We start from the raw sequence: 19,242 nt of genomic DNA on the forward strand, positions 1-19,242 counted from the left end.
TCTAATACGCATCTATTTATTTATGGCTTTGATTCTATTAATATTTAGGAATGCCATATTTTAGCTACCTAAGTGCTTCCACCCCAGTTAGATATGCTTTAGGTATTGTAATTTTAAGGGTTATCACTTGTAAAACACATTTAATTTAAAGTTGTAGCTGTACCAACATAAGAAACAGTATTTTATTTAAATGAGATTTATAGATGGGAGTGATTTCCAATACTTCTTTCCACTTTTACTTCCTATTTCATTTGAAAATAGCCATGATTTGAGAAGAGTTAAAGTCCTACATGATTTTAAGCATTGAGAGCTACCAACACAGGGGGCAGCTTCTGGTGTCTTCTAACAGAAGCCTCCTCTGCAGACTCCACTACCAAATTGTTGTGAAACCCCACTAGTGACAGGTCTGATGTCACCCCATTCACTGTTTGTGCCCAACTCATGAGCCAGTTGCTCACCCATCCCATGATGTGTTTATCCAACTGTGTGCTGGACATTCTGTCCAGAAGGATACTGTGAGAGACAGTAGCAAAATCTTTATGGAAATCCAAAAATATTACATCAGCTGGCTTCCCTTGATCAGCTGGGTGGGTTACCTTGTCATAAAAGGAAATCAGATTTGATAAGCAGGACTTTCCTCTCATGACGCCATGCTGGCTCAATGATTGCATTGCCTCTCAGGTGTTTTTCAGTGTCTCCCAGAATAATCTTCTCCATAACTTTCCTAGCCCCTGAAGTGAGACTGACAGGCCTGTAGTTTCTGGGCTCCTCCTTCTTGCTCTTTTTGGAAATCAGGAGAATGTTTCCCAGCTTCCAGTCAGCTGGGACCTCTCCAGATTTTCAAGACTGATCAAAAGGCATTGAGAGAGGTTTTACAATGACGTCAGCTAGCTCTTTGAGGATTCTTGGAATTAGGCCCCATAGATTTTTAGGGATCCACCAGGACCAATTTCAGGGTCAACTGGGAGTTGATGATTTTTGCAGTCATGGTCTTTCCCGCTGCTCTGTCAATGACTCAGAACTTCAGGCACAGATCTGCCACTGTGTGGATATACTGACCCAAACCCTATCACCCACACAAAAAATCCCATTAAGGGAGTAAGTCTAAGACATTATAGAAGGTAATCAATCAATAGAATAAAATTGCCCATGTGTAAAGATGTTATGCAACATTGTAATTTTTGCCATACTTATTGATGGCCAAAAAATAATTTCACTTAATTGATTTTACTTTGTCTGATTTCAAGACATGAAGCTATAATGTATCTCTTTCACAATATTTAATTATGAGAGTAAAAGTACATGCAAACTCTGTGAAATTCTCAGGATGAGACTTTCCTCGCATGTCCTCTTAAAGAGAATTATGCATGTTCTATTTTCAGAAAAATGGACGGTGGGTATTAACAGGGTATAGTCTTTGCAAAGATTTTGATTTACCTGCCTGGATAGATATGTATTTTTAATAGAAAAGTGTCAAAGTTGGAATGAAAAGTAAAATTTTTAGTGAAACCCAATTAGCACCAGACTTTCATTGATATGGACAATGAAACTTCATACTCAGACATCAGTGTTTAACATAATTTGGGAGTGACATTTACCAAACTTTGTCGCTGATTGTTCCTGTTTATAGAAGTAAGATTGCATCCTTTCTGTACAGATTTTTCTTTAGTTTAGCAAAAGTGGCATTTACCAACACTAGTTAAAATGTTTACAGTAAAACCCTTTGGTAGTAACTTCAGCATTTCCTTATCAGACATATCTCATCTGAAAACAGAAACATTCTGACTTGCTTTAGTTTTGTTTGCTATTGCCATTCAGAAACATTTGGTGGGAAAGAAACCTATGTGTACTGAAGCTCCAACATCTGGTTGTCTTAAGCAAAAGTTAAACTGGAGGTGTAAATTTGCATTTAGGTGTTTTGCAATTTTTTTAGTATGAGATCAGTGGAGAGTGTCTAGTAAAGGGCATTTATCACTGTTTTCTATTAAAGCCTGTCTGGAAACTTCAGGAAAGTATTATCAGTGAATGCACATGAATACACTAAAATAAATGGGTACATGCTTTATATTATAACATTACTTTTGCTTTCATATATTTCCAATACCTTAATCAAAGATATGCATTGGAATTATATTAAACATATCTAATACGTGTACAATGAATACTTTGCATTCCATCTCTACCAGGCTTAAAATACAAATCAGGAGGCATATTGTAAATTGCTCAGGGCTGGATCCTCCTCAGCCTTTTTCATTCCAGTGGGAATTTTTCTATTGAATTCACAAGAATTTGGATGCAGGTCCTTACTGCCTTTTTAGCTTTAGCCAGCAAAGAGTGAGTTTCTCATTCAGTGGTAAGCAAAAAAATATATGGGCTGCGGGAGGTGCTCTTTAGGTGTGAAAACTACCTCTTGATGGTCCAGAAGCCACATGATTCTGATGAAATGCCGAAGTAATTGTTGGATTTCATACTGAGTTTTTATCACAGTGCAAGACCCTGTCAGTTCCAGAGTTTACCAGTAGAAAAACTTGTAACTGATTAGTTTGTTCTGCTCAGCTGAAGTGTCTGAGTGTGTATTTCACAGAATATACAAGGATAATTTTTGTGATACTATTAGCAAAAGATTGAAGTTTTTGTACAATACAGACATTTTTAAACTAAGCTAATATTCAAAATTTAAGGAATTTACCTGTCCAAGAACTTTATTTCACCCCCATTGGTGTTAATATGAGTCTTCTTTATAAATAAAAGGTCTGTATATTTCTTGCCTTGTGAGATCAAACATTTTGAGGAGTCTAAGCCACAGTTATGGTTCACTGGGGCTACAAAGAAGTGGGCCTATGATCTCTTAAAAACTTGAGACAGTCATTAAAATCAATATTCCGTATGGCAAATAAAAATACTCAAGTTTTAAAAATGTAAATTCGCTGTGGTTTGGCTCTCTTTTTTTTCTTCATAAAATTTGATATCGCTTGATTGAAATGTATGTGGAAATAAATTGTTTTCAGCAGTCCCAGTCTCCATTTGAATAACAAAGAAGAAATACTAGTGTTCTTGATTTGAAGCAATTTTCTTTTCTCAATTTGCCAAGGAAAGGGAAGGAGTGGGAAAAAAACAATTCAACAACACTATGATCTTGTTACTATTTTCCTGATGGCACAGATATGAATTAAACTGAACCTAGGGAAACATTAGAATACTTTGATTCTTATGTTCTCTAAACCTAATGCTGCTATTTTATTATATGAAAGTTTAATGCTTCTTTCCTTTTGGTTCCAAAAATAGGACTGTACTTCCCTGACTGACATCATTGCAAATTCACTAAGATCAGCTTTTGTGTTAGAAATAAATAGTGAAAGGGTGGAAAACTCAGTTAATACACAGCTCCTGCAGATCTTTTTTAGGTCAGCTGGTTGTAGTTCTCTTTTTGTTTAGTTTCAGCTCAGAGGGATTTTTGTTTGTTTATTTTGGTGACTTGAAGTAAGGAAACAAAAACTTTGGGCCCCATTCTGCCAGTATTATGTGTAGAGAACACCCAGAGGCTGTCTATATGCTTTCCCAAGATGAGATGATAGATACAGAGATTGGCAGGACGAACTAGATGATCTAATGAGTTTTTCTTTTTTTCTGTCTAAGGTCTATTAAATAAATTTAAAGAAGAAAGATACTGACACATTTGTCCCCTTGGCCAAAGGATTGAAAATGCTGGAGTGATTACACACAACCTCTGTTTAACAGAGATAATTCCAATTTGGATTTCAGCTTGGATTTTGCAGCAATTTTTCTGCAATGAAAAGGAAAAAATCCTTGGCACCAAAAAGTGTAGATTTCACTGCTTGATATAAAAATATTTAATTTAAATCTTCCCTACTCACAAACTCTAGGAAATTATATAAAAGGCATCAGAAAAATGTTTTGCAGTATAGGGGATAATGGTAAGGTTAGGTTGTGAATATATTTCAGTTCTTGCTGACTAATAATATTCTGTTATTTATGATTGAACAGGATGTGAAAGATTAATATTTAAAGCATTAAAATATAAAAAATAGCAATAACAAAGATAATATTTATAAAATGTGTACTTTCATGTTTACATTGAATGTGGAGTACTGGTGTTGGCAAATTCTTTCTTAAAAATTTTGTATACATATTTAACTCCTATGAGGAATTAAATAAGTGACACTCAGAACAGTGATTCCTTGGTGGCTTGCGCAGTCAGTTGCTACCTTTTAAAAAATTACTTGATAACTCATGATATAATACTTTGGAAAAGTACCTTTTTTTGCCATGTATGACCTTGTAGTTTTTGCTTGGTAGATTAGTCCCAGACATTTCAAATACTCTAAAATAACACATTCTTCTCTTCTGGTAACTGTGTCTAGAACAAGATTGCTACAACATACATCCATGAGTGGGTGGTCAGCACAGCAGGAAAATGCTAGGACTATGAGACAAATGATAGGTATAAATTATTTGCAAGCTCAAGTAACAGCAATTTGACTTTTTTGAGCCTGTAACAATGCCCCCAGAGAGGAAAGTGTGAATTTCTGTAGATCATTGCATTTTCATGGCCTTGGCATTAAGTAAAGGTTGCAGCTCTAGGTTTTGAATTTCCCTACTCATAAATAAGAGCCATTTTGGGTTTTATGTCTGATTTTTGCATGAAATATGTATATTCTAATCCTTGCTGAGAAGTCTTCAAGGAATAATAGTGGAGGCTTTTTGGTATAAAATTTCATCTCACATGCTTGCAGAAACATACATCTTTGGTGTTGAAGTTGCAGCACCTATATCAAGGGCTTGAGTATCAAAGCCATCCTCTTCTGTATTATAATGTTTAACAATTTGCTGATCATGACTGACAGGTTTACACAGCTAACATGTTCTGGAGCTGTGGGTGATTTATTCCAGAATAACTTGCGCGATTCAGAGAATTTAACTGCTACAGTCTTCCTTCTCATGACAGAAATGAAATGTCTATTAGGATTGATTGCATTCCCTTTAAGTATCTTCGTTAGAGAAGGGACTTTGCCCTACAGTGTCTTCAAGTAACAGCAATGTAGGCACTCAAATTCTCATTGAAGAAACACAGAGAAAGGTCTTTTTGTTACTCTTCATTAGCCTTTGCAGTTGGAGTTATTGTTATTTGTGTTGGCCAAGCTTTTTACCTTTTCTTTTCTTGAAAGGACCATTCTTTTCCTATGTTCTCATACAGAGAATAAAGTTTGTATACAGAGCTCAGGAGACAAACAAATCCCTCGCATGATGAAAGTGGAAACAATTCTTACAAGAAGATTAGGTAAGGTGACTTGTATGCCACAACCATAGTAAAGGCAAGATCACAGACCTGAAGTGGATGTAAGTTCTATATATTTTTAAGTAATTTTCTTTAAATGGCCACTGAACCTGTCCTTCCTTATCTCCACCACAGAATGCCATGATGTAATTTTATATGAGAAAAATTAAACAGAAGAGCTAACTGGAGACACTCAGTTGAAATTGAATCTGATCACATTTTTGTTAGGATTCTTCAAGTAGAAATGAACATCTTTCTCATTATGGTGTTAATGACTAGGGTAAAGTTAATTTTCTTCATGGTAGCTGGTGGGGTAGTGTTTTGCATTTGTGCTTGAAACAGTGTAGGTAGAACCATAGAGTCAATCATAGTATCAGAATCATCAACTCATAGAATGGCCTGGTTTGGAAGAGACTTAAAGAGACCTTAAAGATTATCTAATTCCAATCCCCCTGCCATAGGCAGGGATGCCTTTCACTAGACTAGATTGCTCAGAATTCTGTCCAACCTGGCCTTATACATTTCCAGGGATGGAGAAAGGACAGGGAGCTGAGCAGTGCTTGCACAGAGTCAAGTCCATTTCTGCTTCTCACCCCAGCAGTAAGCAGGCTGGGGGTGAACAAGGAGTTGGGAGGGGACACAGCCAGGACAGATGAACACAGTCTGGCCATGGGCATATGCCAGACAATGTGGTCTCATGCTTGGCTTGTAAAACTGGAGGACGAAGGGGATGGTGTTTGTCTACCCAAGTCACTGTTGTGTGAGATGGGGCCCTGGTCTCCTGGAAATGGCTGAACACCTGCCTGCCCAAGGGAAGCAGTGAGAGAATTCCTTCATTTGCTTTGCTTGTGTGCACAGCTTTTGCTTTACTTATTAAACTGTCTTTATCTCAACTCATGAGTTTTCTAGCTTTTCCAATTCTCTCCCCATCTCACTGTGGATGGAGTGAGCGAGCAGCTGGGTGGGGCTTAGCTGCTAGCTGGGGTTAAACCACAACACATATTTTTTACAGCAATGCTTGACTAGAGGCCCTAAGAAATCTAAACTTCTGAAGTGATAGATCCTGTGTGCAATATAATAGTAGGCCAAGAGCTGAAGACATGATGAAACAGGTGGGTAAAATAACTGATGAGCAGATGTGGCACAAAAGTGGGTGTCAATCCTACCAATAGGAATGTACATGCACTTATTATTCAGTTTGATAGAATAAACTGGTCTCACTCAGAAGCCTCCAGCTGATGGATTTGGATTTGGATGTGGATAGCCTTTCTTCACTGTTGGGGCCCTCCCCCTGCCATGTGGTCCTGGGAGAGGGGCCCTGGGGGGAGACATGGGGTTTCCCTGCCCCTGGTCAGCCTCGTTCCCCATTGGTTGTTTTGTGTTCCCCTGTGCGGGCAGGGACCCTCGGGTCCTGTGATTGCCTCAGTTCCTTGGCAGATCCCCGGCCATGCGGCTGGGGAAATAAACATCTCTGAAACATCTAGCAAGAATCCATCCATATCTATTTCTTTTCCACGGGCCTCCTTGTTTGATACGCGTGTTACAGTATCCGCACTGTAACACTTCACAATCTTGCTTAGCCCACTCAGAAACACATGCATTTCTATAAAATTGTCCCACGAGTGATTTGCCTGATTTTGAGCTCATGAGTGACCCACACAGAGGATGAGAGAAAGGCTGTGGATGTTGTTTACCTGTTTACCTGTATCTACAGCTTTATCATATGACTGATATTCATATAATCCACTGACTTCCCCCTCTCTCACCAGTCAGTTGTCAGAAGCTGGGTACAAGAAAGCATAGAATTTCAGAAAAGTACTTTCTCCTGGAAATCGTACCTGAATGCAAGGTACTACTGACATGTGCATTATATGTGGATTCTCTTACATATGCATCCTTATTTTTTATGCTGCCAAGGGAATAGTAACATGGGTCTGTGACCTAGGGACTTCTAACAAGCATCTATTTAGAGGCTTCTAAGAAAAGCTTCTCACTTTTTCTAAGCAGGAAGAGGAAACTAGCATCTTAGTGAATACCTAGCTCCCATTCTAGGCTAAGTGGGGAAAAGTACCCTTATTTTCTTCCTTCATGTTAAAAGGTAGGTTTACTTTGAGGAAATAAGACTCAAATGAGAACAACTGTGAGAAACAGCTGAAAAGAGAATTGGGTGAATATCTATCCCCAATAGGCATTGGGAATAAGTAAGTGGAGAGCTTAAGACTCCCAAAGCATTATTCCTGAAGAAGGCTGTGACTGAAAGGCCAGGAAGTTATTGGGTTGGATGTTTCTAGCCAAAGACATATGCCTACAATGTGTGTTTATTCCTGGGTTAGTCACACTCTACTCTTTTTACAGTAAGAGAGAAACAAACATTTTTTTCAGTTATGCATCTCTTTTACTCACATAGTGTGGGAGAAGTCAGAAGAACCATATCATAAAAAATCAGTTTAGGATAACTAGTTCAGATGTATTAAATGACACTGTAGACATCTCAATTAAATTGAGATTTGTGGTAAAAGAGATTAAATAAAAATAATCAGATTGAGTAGAACTAGAAAAAGGAGATGTTAAGGGAAAAGAAGAAGGCCTTTAGTTATCATAGAATCATAGAATGGCTTGGGTTGGAAGAGACCTTAATGTTCATCTAGTTTCAGCCCCCTGCCATGGGCAGGGAGACCTTCCACTAGACCAGGTTGCTCAAAACAGCATCCAGTGTGGCTTTGAAAACTTCCAGTGATGGGGCAATCACCACTTCTACAGGCAACCTGTTCCAGTACCTCACCATCCACACAGTAAAGAATTATTTCTTCCTAATATCTAACCTAAATTTACTCTCTTTCAGTTTGAAGCCATTGTCCTTTGTCCTCTCTCTATATGCCCTTCTAAAATGTATCTTTCCATCTCTCTTGTAGGTTCACTTCGGGTACTGGAGGGCCACAATTAGGTCACCCAGTAGCCTCCACTTTTCTAGGCTGAACAATTCCAATTCTCTCAGCCTTTCCTCATAGGAGGGGTGCTTCATCCTGCTAATCATCTTGGTGATCCTCCTCTGGACTTGCTCCAATCAGTCTATGTCTTTCCTTTGCTGAGGTTGCCGGAACTGGATACAGCACTCCAGGTGGGGTCTCACCAGAGCAGAGTAGAGGGGCAGAATCACCTCCTTTGCCCTGCTGGCCATGCTGCTTTTTGATGCAGCCCAGGACATGTTTGGCTTTCTGGGCTGCAAGTGCGTGTTGCTGGTTCATGTCCAGCCCCTCACCACCAGTGTATGTGTAGACAGTTATTTGTGTATATATGAAGTTATATCAGGATATATATAAGAGGAGAGAGATGATGTAGGTTAGGTGATTTGAATATTTATTTCAGGCAAAGAAAGAGGAACAGACTAACTGAATTTGGCAAAAGCAAAACTATTAGAAAATAGGACAGCTATCCTAAAGTATATCCAAACGGTAATGACAAGAGAGTTATTTATGCTGAAGGACAAAGTAAGAAACAGAACATTTGTTTAGAAAGTGTCCGCAGAGAAATTAGAGAAAGGTTTCTAATTATTACAAGAATTTAACTAAGAAAGACTCTATGCAATTACAAAGCCTATCTAGTTTAAAGTTTAAAATACCTCACAGATTTCTGAAGAACTTTGAATGATATGGGTTTGCCTATTATATTAATGCATTCTAGCTGATCCAGTCTTAAGCCTTGGTTTGTTTTATTTTAGAAACTTTCTGGCTGAAGGCTATTGTAAAAAAAATTATGGCCACTGTCAAATTCTCCACAAACTCCATTATTTTTATAGCACTTCTACTGTTTTGTTTTTGTTCTCTTTTGTTAAGTCTTTGGGAGCAAGTTACCCAAGAGAAGGAAGCCGTTTCTCCCTTGCCTGTTCCACTTATTCCTGAGCACTAATACAAAGGCCAGCTGTAATACAGACCTGAGGAGATTTATAACCACTTTGACCACAATGGTTGAAGAGCTTTTTGAAAATTCGTGGTTTCATCTCTAATTACATCTTCTGCAAAATACCCTCTCTCTTTTGAGGGAAACCTTAGATTTTGTTTGTAAAAAATAAATGTTTTGGTTAGATCTATTTATGTTAGAAGATCCTCTCTAAATAGAATTTGGATTTGCAAAAGTATTGAGCATTTTTAGTAGAGCCTTTAAGAATATGTGCAGTAACGGAACATAATCCAGATTTAGAATACAGATATGAAAACATGAATATGGTTATAGTGTCTCTATTCTACCTTCAGTACTTGTAGTTTGGTATCTTTTCCAACATTTGAAATTGCAGATAAGCCTTAGATTTTCCCAGCGCTTTCTCCTTAGGAATATGAAGCACTTTTCAAATTTTAAAACAGATTTCTGGCCAGTTCAGACAGGCCTTCAGGTAAGAGAAGATAAAATGTTAGAGCATGATATCATCCTATTCTCAGTTTATCTCCAATTCCATTGCCAGGGCACATTCAAAATCTTTCTCAGGATTTACAGGAGCATCACTTTGAAGAGAGTTTAGACCTCTTTTCTTCCATGTCCAAGCACAGCACTCATATTTCTTGACCTAAAAAAAAAGTTGCTTGTGTATCAATTTAATTATAATGACAAACATATAATGACAAACATTTTTTCCTTTCTAGCTTATTAATGAACATCTTGGAATTTTCGTAAAATTCAGTGAGCTCTGAATTACAGTTCATTAACTAACCATTCCAAGGAACAGGCAGCAGCTGAGGACATACATGCAGATGATGTGCCAAGAATTATGATGCTCCTCAACTCCTTGTCACATTCTCTCTGGAGCCCTCTGTCCCACTGTGGCACCCCAGGATGGCTGAACTGGAAGGGTAGATTTTTCTCTTGCTTTTGTAGTTTTGCTCACTGTAGAAAAATATTGAGGGCTCAGCCCTCCATTTCAGTCTCCCCTCAGACTATCCCAACATCCTTGTCTCTTTTCTGATGGGGCTTCCTCATGGGGAAAAGAGAAGAGCTTATCAGTGTTACATTTCTGGGGACATCAGTAGGTGAAAAGACCCTTGTTCTTGTGAAATATCTTCTGCCTAGATGCAGGTGAAACGTCATCTCAGATCCAGAATTCAGTGAGTTTTGAAGAGGATCAAGCAATCATCCTGGATTTTTGATCAGCACCATGAATTTTTAAAGCCGTTAAGGGTGTTAGCACTAACAAATCTGCCAGCTTCTTCCTCAGGCACCTCCATCTGAGTCCTTGGTCCCAATCCAGCAAACTGCTTAAGCATACGACTACATGTGGGTGGAAGAGCAGCATTTCTGGAGCTATGCACTGGTTCAACCTTGAGTATAAGTTTAAATTCTTCCCTGAAATGGAAGTTTCTGATGAAACAACTCCTTGGTTCATTCATATTATCACCACAGCCTGATTTAGGGTGATAAAGCAGCTGTACTGTGTATGCCCATTGTATCCCAGCTGGAGGGAAGCAATGATTCTTCCTCATTTTTCCCAGATTGCTGGAATAAGAACCTGCTAAAAAGTGTGGAGATTATGTTCTTTTTGACACAGTGTATTTGAAATATCTAGATGTAAGCTGTTAGTGAATAATAATGATAAATATCTGCAAGTTTATGTAGCAATTACATTTGTAACTTCTTTAATTCATTTAAGAGAAAATCATTCTTTTCCTTTAATTTGCTGCTATAGTGCTATAGCCTTTGCAGGCACATCATTCCTCTGCTATCTATCTTTTAGTGGTGTTTAACATTCTGCACATTTTTGTTTTTGCTATTAGCTGAGGCATAAAAGGTTAATACATCTAATTGTACCTCACATATATATATACATATATTTATATCTATATTTGCCATTTCTCACTTTGCTACTGGTGCCAAGTAAAATGTTGGATTCTATTCAGTTTTCTTCATATTCATTTTCCTGCCCACTTAACAAAATTACATTCAATGAGCTGTGGGAGAAATTCACATCAACGGGCATGTAATGCAATTTCTGGTATATATGCAGGAAGAAAAAATCCTACATTTTCTTTCATTTCTGTCAAAATCAATCAAATTGTACTGAACTGAACATAATCTCTTAAAAAAAAAAAATCACCCAGGCATTTCCAGTGAAATAAGCCTCTCTTACATGGTAACATGCACATATTTAAGAGGTCTCTGTTTTATTTTTTTTTAATCATGCCTAATTAGTTTTTTTTAATCACCCACACAACTAAGGCTCTTGCCTGCATAATTTATGACATAGAGGGGCCAGTGTCAGAAATCAAATGTTGTAAATTAAAAATAACAAGTTTGAGACTAGTGATTCAATTAAAACCCTAGAAAACATTGGATTATGCATAATTGAGAGCTTGTATGCAGAGATGCATGTCATGCTTGTCAGCTTGGATGGAGGATTGGATTGGAGCTGTCAAGAGCATTTAAATCAACTCAGTAAAAAAATTAGAAAACAAAGATGATATTTATTATTAACTTCCAGTGTTCAAAAATAAACTGAGAGGTATTTAAATTGAATGCTTAGATGACAAGGCTTTATTTATAGCAGAAGTTATAAAACTCAGTAATAACCCTAGCTGGCACAGATGTAAAGATACTACTGTGCAGCTGAGCTGCAGCCTGCAGTGGGAGGATTCAGCGGTTGGCCCCAAATCAGATTCAGCTAATAGAAAGTTGTGTTGGAAAAGAAGAAATCCAGATTCTTGAAGGGAGCTGTGAATGACCAAATCCTTATTTTTCTTCTCATTTTCTTCCCTTTCTTTTCTTCCTCCCAGAGACTGATGATACCCCATGAAACACTGTGTGACCTCTGAGAGTATGTGAGGACATCCTAGGGAAAGACTGACTTGTGCTGGTGAACCAGTTCTGCAGGCCTACATTTCACCAGCCACTAATGTTATTTAGTAGAAATAGCTGAGGACTGAAGATTAACATCTTCCCACTTCAGCCACACATCCCAGAGTAAGTTCCAAACTTTATTTGAAATTGTTGAATAAGCAATAAATTGCACTGTTGAGAGTGAACTTAAAAGCTAGCCAGGATACTTTTCACATTTGAAAACAAAGAGCATTTTCATTCCTATCTTGAGCAGAAAGACTCCAACAAAACAAAATTGCGACTCTCAAGACTGCAATATATTTGTCTCTAAAATGAGCTCACAAGGGCTTATCCTAGCCCTCAAAAACACACCGAAGAACTGAATGCTCAGGAAGCTCATTTAGCCCTTAGCCCATAACAGACATATAAAATTAGGCTGTATTTTTAAAAACAGTCCAGTCCCTAATGACATGGCCTTTTGGATGACTTGAAATCTCATAACAAGGTACCCTGAAATGCTGAATGTTCATATCTTTTTTTTTTTTTTTTTCTCTTTTATACAGTATCTTTTCCCTGGTTCTTTTTAAGCAAGTCACAAGACATGAGATGTTTTTCCCATGAAGCTTCTGTAAATCTAAATGTGCCAGTGTACCCTGTTTCTTATCAGGGTAGCTTACCAATGAAAACAGGAATGCAAAGGGATCACCATCAGCTTTAGTAAGTTTTTTATTGGCTCAGTGAGGTGATACAAGACAGTGGCAATGTCAGACTTTTTAATGTTTTATGACATTTAAATTTAAATATAAATCTAGGGTAAAATTACTGCCTCAGGAAAGGCAAAAAGGATCTCCAGAAAGGGAAGAAAACTATATGAGGAGTTAAATTCCTCTCCTTTGGTAAACTGCTCACCACTGACGTCAACAGGATTTGCGAATGCACAACTGAGAATGGAATTTGGCCATAAGTGAGGTGGAAAAATGACTGATGACTGTCTAACAGTGGAGGACTTGGATCAGCACAATCACACAGCAGAGCTGGAAGTTACTCACTTTACCCTCAGCAGACTTCTGTCAGTTTTCCCTGTGAGCTCAGGGGCAGGTGGAGAAACTCCAGAAACACAGTAGCTCTTGGTACCCAGCTACCCTGGCTGAACATGACCTCCATCCAGTGCCGCAGGAGGCAACTTTCTGGGGATGTGATGGCAGAAGGAACACACCACAGAGTCAGGTCTGGGCCACTTTTGGTGTACCTCATGCAGGGAATGCACATCAGCCCTAAATTTGGAAGGCGAAGCAGAGGTGTACTTAGGCAACTTCCAAGGGTTCTAGAGGGAAATACATAGTTAAAGCTCCTTAGTGAATGTAGAAGTTAGATTTTAGTGGTTCATTTCTTTAAATCTCATTTGGCAATTCCAAATCTTTGCTATACTAAATTCCTCTTATAACCTACAATCACTTGGTAGCATTTACATATACTATCTTTGTATCTCTTTCATCATCTTTCTTTGATGTTTTATTAGTTACAAGGTTTAGCCTAGAAAAGCCTGTGCATTTTTCTTTACTTAAAAAAATTAAAATGTGAAAGATTTTAATTTAAGCCATTCTGAGAATTCTCCAAATTATAACAAGACTATAAATATGAGAAGGAGTCTTATGTAAGCAGAAGAGAAGCAGAAGCAGTGGGTTATCATTTTTACTGTATTGGAAACTGGAGCTTTATTCCTGAAAGTTTAAAATATTAAAATAATTTTCCATTTTTATAAACAAAATAAACTAAATGAGAATATCGTGTAAGTAATAGAACTGCAAGTGCCTTCAACACTGGCCTAGCTTTGCTCTTATTAACCTCTCTAACAGTTTTCTTAAAAACTTCAATGGGACTAGAGTTCATCCAGAGTCCCTCCATTTATTAACTCTGGCATCTGGGAAAAGGATCAAACTTTTGCCATTTTTTGGAGGAACTGCTGGTGTCAGTAAGTTAATGTGTAACATGGAAAAAAGTTAAGTTCAATTTCTGTTAGAGCACAACCCCCTATCAGAATTCTCCACTAAAAGATAAGCAAGCCATTTTTTCCTACACCAAAAATAAAATGAAAGTATTTAATTCAAACTGACTTTCTAGACTTAAAGGAGTAGAAATTAGAGACAATTTTTTGCAGGCAAAAACATTAATCATTAATACTGTTCATTGTCATGGGACTCTTTTCTTTACTGTGTTCTACACTTCCCACGGAAACTAAAAGTTCTTGTGTTTTCCTCATGGACTAAATCGAATGGAGGGATACTTTAATAACTATTCTGGCAATTTAAGTCTGAGTAGATGCACCCCACAAAAATTCCTGGAAAAAAAAAAGTTGAGCACAGATTTCTAGAACGAAAATATAGGAAGAAGGCTAGCATGATGAGGAAGGTCTATGAAAATGGGGAATGAGATTGTGGGTCTTTCTGGGGAGTTTCTACATTTTATTCTCTGAGATTAAGACTTTACCCTTTGCACTTGACTTCTCTACCTTTCACCACTTTCACTGCTTCTGCAGATGGAGCATGGTGTTAATAATGCCAGGGTCAAAGATTTGATCCCCATATGGGCAATTCACTTCAGAACTGGACTCGATGATCCTTGTGGGGCTATTCCCACACAGAATACTCTGTAATTCTGTCATCTGCAGATCTGCGCAAAGGAAGTAAAAGTCAAACCCATGTGCAGTCTGCCTTGTGTTAGAGACTCTCGAAAGTTTTCAGATTGTCCCTGACTTGAATTTTACTCTTGCTAGAAACTGCACTGAGTTTCAGGGGATGACATGTGTTAGAGAATACAAAATTTTCATTTGGTCAAATGGCAAATCTAATGTAGTTGGATGGACCTCATCTAACACTCTGTGACTCTTCTCTTTCGTGGGATCCCCAGGTCTGAGTTAGATCCCCCAGCTGAGATGGGATAGGACTTGGAAATGTGTTCCGTGAAATCCAGCCTGCTGCATAGGCAGCCCCATAAGATGCCATGGTAAGCATTCTGTCTCAGCTTTCCACTCTGTCCTTGACCTGATGCAGTGCTGCCTGCACTGCTGTTTGAGCGTGTGCAGGCTGACCCCAGAGCCACATGCAGGCGTGGGCTGGTAGAAAGGTACTAGGAGTGGTCCAAAGCAGAACCAGGCATCATGATAACAGTAAAGGAGTGTGGGCTATGCACAAAGTTGTTATTTCTACCTCTTAGCTAGCAGTGCAAACATGTCCTCAGAAAATTTAACTAGAGAAAAGCAATTTTCTGGATGCTGACTAAGCACAACCATGAGGCAAGACGAACAGCAAAAGTGAGTCACATCAGGACACTTGCAGAGACAGAATTTTTATGTTTCCTGCAGAAATTTTCAGGGAAAGAGTGTGACCAGTGCCTGGGAGGTCAGGTGTCAGCTTAATGGACCTTCTTGGGGTTACAGTCTGGTGTAGACACATATACATTTTTTATTAATTTGTGCTGGAAACACCTACCTGTCTTTCTAGATGTGGTCTAACATATCTAGAGAACATTATTAGCAGAAACTTAGGTGCCATGGGAAGACAACCATCTTCCCCTGGGGTGAAGCAGCAGCTCAGCTGGGGCTTTGAAGATCTACATTTTGGACTTAGATGTTTACAGTGGCTGTTAGGCTCCTAATTCTTTTAGTGGATCTAGGCCATAACATATAGGCAAAGCTTGGTGGAGTCAGCTGAATTTTTTCTTAGAAGTTTTGGGTTTCTTTGAAGCTGAAACTCACAATGGAACTAATTATAACTTAACTGTAGTTGTCTGCCTAATGCCTTACAATATTCTTGTTTGAGACATTATGTACAATTATTTTTTTACTTTTAAAAGTGTAGTATCACATTCTCTCTATCTGCAAAAATTAAGTGTTTGTGGTGAGTAGGAGTTCTGGATGGTAGATGTAGAATTTTATCATGAAACCAGACGCAAGACTTTTTTTCTGTTGAAAAGCTTAAATTTCTGCTGATCATTAAAGAAAAAAAAAACAAACAACATTTCAATTAGTTCATGTTGGTCATATTTAATGAATAAAACACATTACTCAATGGGTGTAAATAGTCATGCAAAGATATGTGTAATAACTATATATTTTAGTAACTTAACATCTTAGTAATATGCTAAACTCAAAGATTTTTATTCAAGGCATTCAAAACCTGGGATTTTTGATTGAATAATTCACAGACTTTAAGATGAGCAGGAAATGATTCAACCATGCAGTCTGACCTTATGTACTCAAATGCTCATCTGGCAGACTGTGAGAGAGAAATTCCCATGATGTGACTTTACTTGCTATGAAAAGTGTGCATCCAAGAGATTGTAGGAGAAATACTTCATCAGAGGAATGAACTTAAATGTTAGCAGACTGCTGGATTGCCCTTTTTGATTAGCCTGAAATCACTGTATTGCACTGCATTCCTCTTAACAAGCTACAATACAAGGCTAATGTCATATAGGTAACTAAATATTAACCTTTGTACTAGTACATTTTTTCAGAAGACAATGAAAAATGAATCTACTTGTGTAGTGTTGAGGAATTAATTGGGGCTGCCCCATTTCATAAGACTCGATTAAAAATAAAAAGGAATTGCATGATGAGAAGCAAAGAAGTTAGAATAGAGAAGACCTCAGTAATAAGAAAATGAAACAAGGGCTTGAAAACGCAGGTTCCAAAATCCCAAATCATCCAAAAAAAAGTAGTAAGTGAAATCCCCAAAATACAGGATCAAAAAAACATCAAAGCAAGCACGTATACACTGCCAACAATTAGAACAGTATTAATTAGCAACAATGTTCTTTAATCTATAAATAATAAAGTGATCAAACGGTCCCACAGAGAGGTGTATAACAATACATAGAATTTTACAGTCGTAGGTCAAAAAGTCTATTTAAAATCCCTGTGGCTAATTCAAACGTTCAGATTTAAAGCCCTGTTTATCGTTTAGTTGAGAGATGACTCCGAGGTGGAAGAGATGTCAAAATCAGACCCAGTGCCTCAGACAAAATACATAGCACACAATAAAGAAACTGCAGTCTCTAACCCTTTATAATGAAGGAAAAAGGTGCAGCAAGTAAAAAACTGCAATAAGACAGAACCTATGTTTTAGAAGAAACTTAAAACATCCACTAAGACAAGGAGTGTACACAGCGTATCAGGAGTGAGCTGTACCACCATACTGAGAGTGATGACAGGTGATCACAGAGCTCTAGCAACATTAACATAGATATATAGACATCTGTGTATCACATTATATTGTAGGTCAGAATACTTAGAAATATTCTTGATCAAGTTGTGTTAAACGACTTACATAATTAAATTACCATTTGATATTCTGATGAGCTAAATTAATATTGCTATCCCATTTAAATATTGAGTCAACTGAAACAAGTTAAATGAGTAACACAAGGTTATTTTTTACCTCATTCTTCCATCTGGAAGACTGCTTTAGAATCTGATTACTCAAGTAGTAAGGAGCTTTCTTAATACTCACACAAATTCATTAAGAGTTTATCTCTAAAATTTGATAAATGATAAAAATCATTTTGTAATACACTAAAATCACAGATCATTTGCCGCCTACTACTTGATTATTTCCATACAGGGTAGAAATTTGCAGTTTTCTTTACTGAATCATACATTGATTTTTTTTTTCCTGAAAACTTCTTCACTTTATCAATCTTAAAATTTAACTGTGACCTCCAACGTGTTGTGTTCTTTTCCAGATGGCTTAATCTGAAGACTCAATGAATGCATTTGCTATTCTTTTATTAAAGTCATTAATAAAAATATGGATCAGTAGGCAGTTTATAATTACTCTTGCAATAAACTTCCCCATCCACTAACTTTTTCACCACTGATATTTCCCTAGTTTGTTCACGAAATCGCCTGTGAGTAGCAGAGTCAAAGCACCACTGAAGTCAAGGTAGCTTTTCATTACAGAATGATTTGAAGGCAAAGGGGAAGCAAACTGACAGAAATATATCTCATTGAAGCCTTCTTGGCATAAATGTGTCTCTCTCCTTCCATCTTATTTGAAACTGATTAGCCCTCAGAAGAAATTCTTGCTATTACTCCCTATGTACAAAACTTATGTCACTTATTTTATACACTTCATTCCAAATATAAAATACTTTGACAGAAAACATATATTTCATACATAACACAGAGTAATTAAATATGTTTGTATACACATATATGTACTTGATATGTTATCTGCATTTATATATAAATATTGAGTAAAGTTACTATCATTTTTGGATCAGGATGAAACTTTATACAGAATTTAACTCTGTCTTGAAGATGGAATAGACATTTTCTGGTGGACTAATAAACTTTTTGAAAAATTGAATTTTCATTTACATACCTTATGTACATTTTTCACATCATTTCCATAATATTCGTGAATTTTATAAGATTTATAGTCTTTGCTAGATTTAAGAAGCTAACTTTTTTCAGATACCTGGATGACCATCACTCACATCACCTTCCAGCTTAGTGTTTATTTTACCTTTAGCCACCACAATGAAGCTTAACATGCAGTGACTTTATGTTGTGGCAATATTTGTGACAAGTAATTATCATCAATCTATTCTGTTAATTTTAACATTGTTTTACTACTGCATACATGTATCCTTCAACATCTGCCTCCAAACCTCAAAAGCCCTTTAATAACCCAGTTTTTCTTTTCACATATTGCAGAGTAATTAGTTCTGTGTCCTTTTTAGATGGATCATCAGGAGGCCTGACCCGTACGGCCTTCTTAGAACTCTGGGCTCAGGGCTTCTTAGACCCTCCATGCTCTAGTTTGCAGTGCATTTCTCTTCAGCAGAGAGAACATCAGACCCCTCTGCTTCTGAACAAGTGCTGCCCTATAGTAGCTGTAAACTCTCTGCTCTCTGCATTTTTTAACATCTTTGATGATGTGCGGCTCCTCTTTAAATTTTTTTAGTTGAGCAAGATTTTAGCTGATTTGAGCCTAGAATTCTCTTAGCTGTCTTTAGCTAGAAAAACATTTCTCTTGTTATCCAGTTCATAAAATCTCCTTCACCACTTCAGTAAGAGCACAACAAGTGCTCCTTGCAGACACAGATTTAATTTACTGAGCTGTTCAGCAGTTTTGGGCTTCTGG

Source organism: Aphelocoma coerulescens, chromosome 1 (assembly GCF_041296385.1).
Source record: "Aphelocoma coerulescens isolate FSJ_1873_10779 chromosome 1, UR_Acoe_1.0, whole genome shotgun sequence".
Lineage (NCBI taxonomy): Eukaryota > Metazoa > Chordata > Aves > Passeriformes > Corvidae > Aphelocoma > Aphelocoma coerulescens.